Source organism: Dermacentor variabilis, chromosome 1 (genome assembly GCF_050947875.1).
Source record: "Dermacentor variabilis isolate Ectoservices chromosome 1, ASM5094787v1, whole genome shotgun sequence".
Taxonomy (NCBI): Eukaryota; Metazoa; Arthropoda; class Arachnida; order Ixodida; family Ixodidae; genus Dermacentor; species Dermacentor variabilis.
In genome coordinates this window covers 242186750-242194953 of record NC_134568.1, presented here as the reverse complement: position 1 = coordinate 242194953, position 8204 = coordinate 242186750, and positions in this window count along the sequence as shown.

Sequence of the window (8204 nt, the reverse complement as noted above, 5' to 3'; positions counted from 1 at the left end):
CCGCAGGTTCGAAACGGCATTAATCAAAGCCACCACCATTGCCATTTTTATTTTCTCGTCGCCTCGAGCCGGCGCACTCGCACGCAGATCCCCCTGGCGGCCGTAGCCACTACCGCGGCAACGCTAGGCCTAGCTGCTTCGACGTTCGCTATTAAGCTTCTTGCCGTTCGGTGCCGTGTTTTTCATTCAAAGAATTTGCCGCTGTCAGCGACAGCACCGACTCCGCCTTTGTAATCTCCGCGACTGGCTTCCAAGCTCGGAAAGCACGACGCGTTGCATAATGCCCGTCATAAGTCGGCTTCGCCTCAATGCTGCAATGTTACGCGGGAAGCATACCAAAGTATTGCGGCGAAGCTTAAGAGCAAGCGTTAGCTCGGGTGCTCCTATCTAAGTAAATGTAAAAGGAGAATTCGTTTTTCTCGGCAACCACTGCACCAAATTTTAGAAGGTTTGTTGCATTTAAAAGAAAAACTCAAAATCTAGTGACTGTTGGTTTCGAATTTTTGAGTTAGGTCGTCAACTTTTTTATTAAAAATTGACAATTGAAAATTTTCAGAAAACGAAACTATGAAGATTACAACTCTGTGGTATCACAATTCTGTGAATTGAATCTAATAGTAAATCTAAAGCGGACAAAATTGATATGTTACACATGAATATAAAAAACTTAGTAATACAGAAATACAAATTTTGCAGAACCCTTTACACAACGTAACAAATTGACGTAACATACAAATTGACATATCAAATTTGTCCGCTTTCAATGATCTAATGGATGTCGTTTACAGAACCGCGATATCTGTTTTTGATGCAGAGCTATTAATTTGTAAACTTAATGCTTCTATTTTTTTTTACTTTCGAATTTTTAAAAGTTTTTAAAACAACATTCGGGCCTGAAATCGAAATTCCGGTTCCAACAGTCACTAGAATTCAACTTTCTCTCTCAAATGCAACAAATTTCATTAAATTCAGTCAAGGGGTTATTTTAAAAAAACATTTTTGCATTTTACATGTATTTGAATAGGCCACGTCAGAGTTAGGCCCGACCTAAAGCTTCTTCTTAAGAGCGGGAAGGGGCAATTGTCACGGGACACAGCATGTATTCTATGTATTCCTTAATTATACATGCGTGCACCCGCAGTCTCCTGTTCTTTATTCTATGGTCAAAGTACGAGCACCGATATGCTTAATACTGGCATGCCTCCAGAGCTTTTTCAGACGTGCCTGTGGTGATTTGAGCTGCAAGACATGCATTCATTTTTTTTCGGACTGCCCTATTTTTTGGACGTTTTGGACGCCCCTAGGAAGTCCGAGAAATTGGACGTTGACTGCACAATTGACCAAGAGGATGCTTCAAATGGTCTGTGGGGTGAACGCGTAGCGGAAGGAGGACGAGAACTTAAAGGACAGATGCATTGAGGAATGAACAGGGAAGGAGGTGCGCCACCGCTTTTTCAAAGGAGCTTGGATGGATGGAAACAACTTTATTCTGAATCCGGCAAATTTGATGACCCGGGCTCAGGTCTCCCATGAGGGGACTTCGAGGCCTTGCCTCGTCGCCGCCTCTCGGGCTTGCTGGACAGCCCACTCTTGTGTCTTGAGGTTGGAGCTGCGCAGAGCGGCGGCCCACTTTGACGCAAGAGCTTCCGGAGCTACTGCCATTGTAGCTGATGTAACCCGACACTCCCACAACATGTGTGACAGCGTCGCTCTAGTTTCCTGACATAATTTGCAAAGAGCATTCGGGTATTGCGCAGGGAAAATGTGCTGCAATCGCACCGGACTTGGGAATGTTTGTGTTTGCAATTGTCGCCAGATGACTGCCTGGCGACGTTTCAGCATGGGGTGAGGTGGGGGCAGCAACCGCCTGCCTAGCTGGTAGTGCTTGGTGATGTCATTGTACCTGACCAGGCGTTCTCACGTGTTTTGAGCCAGCAGTTCCGAACTCGAAGAGGCGGTCCCCGATTCTGCGCGGCGGGTCAGTTCTCGCGCAGAGCGGTGTGCTACCTCGTTCAAGTTAATGAGGCCCTCATCGGTGGGGGTGGCGACGTGCACTGGAAACCATATGATGGCGGTGTTATCGAACTGCTGTCGACCAGCTTTCCTTAGAATCTGGAGAGCTTCGTAGGAAATGCGCCCCCGCGCGTAGTTGCGAACTGCGGATTGTGAGTCGCTAAACACTACCTCGCAGAGGGGGTCGGTAAGCGCAAGCGCAATCGCTACCTCTTCTGCTGTTTCGGGGTATTCCGTTGCGACACTACACGCGTGCGTAAGCCTGGAGCTAACGTCTACGACTACCGCCGTGAACCGATGTTCTCGTGTGTATTCTGCGGCGTCTACAAAGCGCGTAGTCCTCTTTCCACCCAAGGAGCGCAGCAGTGCCTTGGCACGGGCCTGGCGTCGGCCCCGATTAAATTCGGGGTGCATGTTTCGAGGTATAGGGGCGACAATCAGCGCGTCGCTGAGGTCAGGTGGAATGACCTGTTTCTGACCGTGTTGGACGTGGTAGTTGAAGCCGAGTTTCTGCAGGATGTACCGGCCCGTGGCTGTCAGAGACATGCGTTCGAGTTGAGAGGTTCTTTGCGCATCCACAATTTCCTCAAGCGTGTTGTATACCCCCAGCTGTAGCAGACGAGCAGTGCTTGTGGACTCCGGTAGGCCAAGGGCGATCTTGTAAGTCTTGCGTATAAGGGTGTTGATTTTCTCCCTTTCAGTGACATTCCAGTTGTGGAAGGCAGCCACATAAGTGATGTGACTGATTGCGAAAGAGTGTATGAGGCGCATGACACTGTCCTCCTTCATGCCCGTGTGCTTGTTTGTAATGCGTTTGATCAGGCGGGTAGCCGCTGTAACCTTGCCTTCGATTTTGCGAATAGCTTCTATGTTTGACCCGTTGGCTGTTATATGCATGCCTAGGATACGTATCTTCGGGACTTGGGGAATGCAGGAGCCGTCTTGCGTATAGAGGATTATGTTGTCACATTGGCGCGATTCGGCTGTAGGCTTGGGCCGGCGGCGCGAGCGGTAGACGAGCAGCTCCGATTTCAGTGGAGATAGTCGGAGACCTGTGTCTTGGAGGTAGGTTTCGACTGCAGAGACCGCTGCTTGTAATGTGCATTCTATCTGACCGTCACTGCCCTTGTTGACCCACAGGGTGATGTCATCTGCGTACAAGGCGTAATGGAGGCCATCGATCTCGTCGAGGTAGGCCGGGAGACCCAGCATCACGAGGTTGAAAAGGAGCGGGGATATGACCGATCCTTGAGGAGTGCCGGTGCTTCCTAGTGTATGTTCGTCGGATGTCATGCTGCCGACCGCGAGGGTGACTGTGCGGCGCGACAGGAAGTCTCTGACGTAGTTGTAGCTTTGCTCACCCAAGTTGAGCTTGTTTATGCGGCTCAGGATTGCTGCATGTGCTACATTGTCAAATGCCTTTTCCAAATCTAGGCCGAGGATGGCCCGGTTGCCACTAGTTGGGTCATTGATAATCTGGTGGTAGAGCTGGAGCATGACGTCTTGAGTGGAGAGGTGTGACCGGAAGCCCACCATAGTGGGTGGGTAGACTCCAGTGTCCTCGAGGTGGTGGTTGATGCGGGAGAGGAACGCGTGCTCCATCACCTTGCCAACGCAGGATGTGAGGGAAATGGGCCGCAAGTGATAGAGGCTGGACGGCTTGCCTGGCTTCGGTATCAGGACTGCTTTAGAGCGTTTCCACGCCTCTGGGATGCAACCTGCTCGCCAGCATTTGTTTATGTATGCCGTAAGAGCGGTTATCGAGGCATCATCGAGGTTTCTGAGAGTCTTGTTCGTAACCTTGTCGGGACCAGGTGCTGATTTGCCATTAAGGTCGTGGAGAGCTGCGCGGATCTCTGACTCGTGAAATTCTTCATCGAGTGTCACATTTGTCTCTCCAGTGTAATCCCCGTGTTGAACATCGGGCCGTTGAGGGAAGTACTTGGCTAGCAGGCGTGTCACGAGGTGACGAAGGAGACGCCACGTGCTGCCATTGTGGAGCTGCCCATCGACTGCGTTGCAGATGTCATGCCACTGTTGGCGGCTTATGGTCCGGCAATGTTCTTCCAGCTGGTGATTGATTTGTGCCGAGATGCAGGTGTCCCTCATACGAACCAAAATAAACTCTTTAAAGCAGTGAAACGCAACACTGAGGCATTGTGTGCCGGCTGAGAATATGTCAGGACAGTTGAGGTTGACTTTCCAGCTGCTGAAAGAGAATCTCACTTGTGACAAAGTTCGGGCCTCATACCAATGAGCTTGCCATCAATTGACAGACATAGCTCATACTTGAAGATATTTGCTTCTGTGTGCATCTCTTATTCATATTTGAAAATGTTCGACACGATTTGCAATGGGCTTTACCATTCTTTTTGAAGATATTTTATTTGCTGTGGATTTTACCAACCCCTCCCTTCTCTTTTTGAATAAAATAAACACTATTCCTTACGATTCAAACTGGATTAAGTAGTTTTTTTTTTATTTTTTAACATGCTTACCATATAGAATGACAGCATTGGGTGACACTCAGGAAAAACCTGGAAAACTGAGGGTATTTAGAAATGTCTCTTGGTAGACACCCTGGATATAGTCTAACAAAGCTTGCAATGTAATTACCTTTTCTTTATTACTAATTGTAGTTAAGTTCCATTGAAAACCATCTGTTTTCAAGGGAACTTAACTATCAACCATATGTTTTCAAAGGGTCAAAAATAATAAAGTTTTTTTAAGCTTCTTTATTATCCATGTTCTTGCCCCATAGGTTAGTACTGGTAGAATGCAGTAATTTACACTTTTTAAAGATAACATTTGGCTGCTGGTCATGACTTGGGGGTGCCAAATCATGTATAGCTTTGTATAGCTTTCAGAAGCTGTGGAGCATTATCTTAGCCTTCTTCATATTTATCCTCAAACCTACTTTTAAACTTTGTTGCAAGTCTTCTCCAGCATTGCTGAACACAACAATGTCTGCACACTGGAAGTTGCCAACATGTTTCTTGTTGATCCTCGCACTTAAATCCATGTTATTCTGGCAGATCTAGCATCTTGAATATTTCCCACAAACATATAGTGAACGTAAATTGAGAGGTAGTGGATAGTGTCTCCTTTTCTGACACACTTCTTAAAAAGTATCTTTTTTTTTTTTGCATGTGTGGAGAATTGCTATCCCTGCGAAATCCAGATATCAATGTATGCTTCCTCTACACCTTGAAAACACAATGCCTTCATGACTGCTAGTATCCCCCCTGAGTATAAACACCTTTTCATAATGTATGAATACTATATAAAGGGGCTGGCTACATTCAACAGACTTGTCAATGACCTCATTAATGATGTGAATGTGACCTTTTGTTGAATATCCCTTACTAAAGCCTGCCTGTTGTGTGGGTTGACTGAAGTCAAGTTTTGCCCCTATTGTATTAAAAATTGCCCGACGATTATTTGTGCAACAATAATAGCAAGCTAATGGGTTTACAGGTTGTCCCATGTAACTTGAGCCAAACATTAAAAATATGCATATGCCACGTAGATGGACAGAACCAAAGTAATGTTGTTTGCAGTTGCTTGGAGATACTGATTATCTTTTGCATTCTGCCTAATTAGATTATTAATCTTAATTAATTAATCAACTCCTCAAATATTATAACTGGATGAAAAATTGTAGAGCAACATGAAAAACTCCCGATACAGCTTTCTGTTGCTCAATACGTGCTACATAAAAGTTTTTCCGAGCGTGAGAGTAGGCTGCGAAAACATGTAAAGTGCCTTGAGCGGCCAGTCATGCAGCAATCTGGTGCTGCAGTTGCTAAGCTGTCTTGGGAATGATCGGTAGTACTTGGACTTTTCTAAAATTGGGCATGGCTCTGTTGAGAAAGCAAACTGCAGCTTACTTCTAGTTCGGCTGTGTTGCAGACTAGTCACAATAGATTTCTTTAGAGTAATGCAGTGTTTTATATTGATAAATAGTTCATTATCTTATGTAATTTTGACTACATAAATAAGTCCCAAGACTTGAGTATGCATGCTGCTAGCTCTGGTTTGCCTTTGGGCAGAGACACTTGCCACAAGCGAGCATTTGATATATATGCAAGTGCTAAATTAGAGGTTAAATGAGAACAGTCATTGCCACATGCAGCAACTTTGGGATGACACTATTATATTACAATAAGATGTTAGAAGACAAAAGGATGAAGTTGACAAGTCCATGTACTATTCCCATCATTCCCAAGCACTGTACTGGTGGCATGTGCATTTCCCTCTAGCAATTTTAGTATGAAGCTCTGTCCACCACAGCATTCTGGAAGCGATCTCCAACTACCCCTTTCTTTTGTCAATCGACTCCATCTTATGCCTTCAAATTTCCTACACCATGTAGTTCTCTTCAGTCCTTGACTGTGCTTCCCTTCCTTGGGAACCCAACTCAGTAACTAATATAACATCAATTAGATATTAACCAATTAAATATCCAACTTTATTTCTTCCTCTTAACTAGAATATCAGCTAAACCTGTCTGCTCCTCTTAGAGTAACAGAATGGGCGCCAACGGAAACGAAACCCAGTTAAGGATGAGGGAGGATTTGGTGATGTTATGATATTGGGAAATTTGCAGGAACAGGATGAAAATTGTTGGATGCAAGACAGGGATTACTGTGGATCACTACAAGAGGCCTTAGTCCCCTGCAGCAGATATAAAATTTAAAAAGAAACATTGCCTTCCTGTCATGTGCATGCATTTTACATCCTTTAAATCTTCATGGTTATATTGCGCTCAGTTTTACACAGATGACATTAAGTGAAGGACGGGATGTGGACATACGTACGTCCGTCCACGTCCTGTCCTTCACTTAATATCATCTGTGTAAAACTGAGCGCAATATAACCATGAACGTTCCCCAACTAGCCCTCTTCATTGCTTTACTAAACCTTTAAATCTTGATTTGAAAGGCCAAGGCACTGTGTACTTCTACGAATCATGACAAGGAAGATTGTCAGTTAAGTTTCTGTACACTTGTTTTTCTCTTAATCCAGGGAACACTGCTTTCACAATTGAAAAGTTAAAGCAACTTCTTGTGAATAACCTTTCACACCACTGCAATGTCTCGGTATGCTGTGCCTGAGCTATCGCGCAAGTCCAGTCGGCAACACATGGGGCATGGTAGGGTATGGGGTGTTCACAACACAGGCTTGGAGCTGCGACGTGGATGCAAGTCTCAGTGGCAACAGCAAGTACATAGCTTTTTCTGCTGCAGGCAGTGTTGAGTGGATATATATGAACTAGGAGATAGTATGGATGAATAAGCAGTAGCAGCAAGAGAAAATCTTAAGGAACATGCAGCTGATGTCACAGCACCGACAAGAAGCTAAAGGTGATATGAACAGAAGTAGCATGACTGCAAGGTTCCTCAACTTCTTTGCACCAATAATACATGACATGACAATGACATGTATTGACATGCATGACATGACAATGGGGCATCATTTCTAGACAGCATCCTCTCATCGCTCAAGCTGCTAAGCCCTCAACTGAATATTTTTAATACCTAAACTGAAGAGAGAGAGAGAAAAAAACAACACTACCATTACTGCTTTGAGTGATGAATGACTTACAGTGTGTGGCTCCTCAGCATGATTTTCAATTTAAGGCGACAGCGAAGTGCTGGGAATTCCATCACAGCAACAACCTCTAGATGAACGCATTGTCTGCTCAGGTGCTGTTTAAAGGTTGCTGACAAGACAACTAAGCAATTATCAGCTCCGCTGCTTTGCCAGGATTGCTTTAGTGGTATATACTACTCATAACAAATTTAGCCAACATGAAATTTCGTTGCATTTGGCCTTTAACCACCAAGTGATGCCTGGCGAGATTGACCATCCATAAGATATAATTTTCAGCTGGTATTCCGACTGCCAATGCAATTCTGCTCATGTGCCTACTCCACATCACGTTTTCCCACGACATATATTGAATGAAGAACTTGGTATGAGCACTATTCGAGTGTAATACTGTTCTGTTGCAACTTTGCAAAAACGACAAGGCAACTGGCATGCCTTGGAAGTGCACTGAAACAATAAATTGTGCTTTTATGCAAGCAATTCAGGAATTGTTCTTAATTTTATGTTTGTGTAGCTGCCGTAAACTATAGTGCAGTAAAAATTGTTCTGCAGGCAGCTTTCACTGTATCTAAACTGTA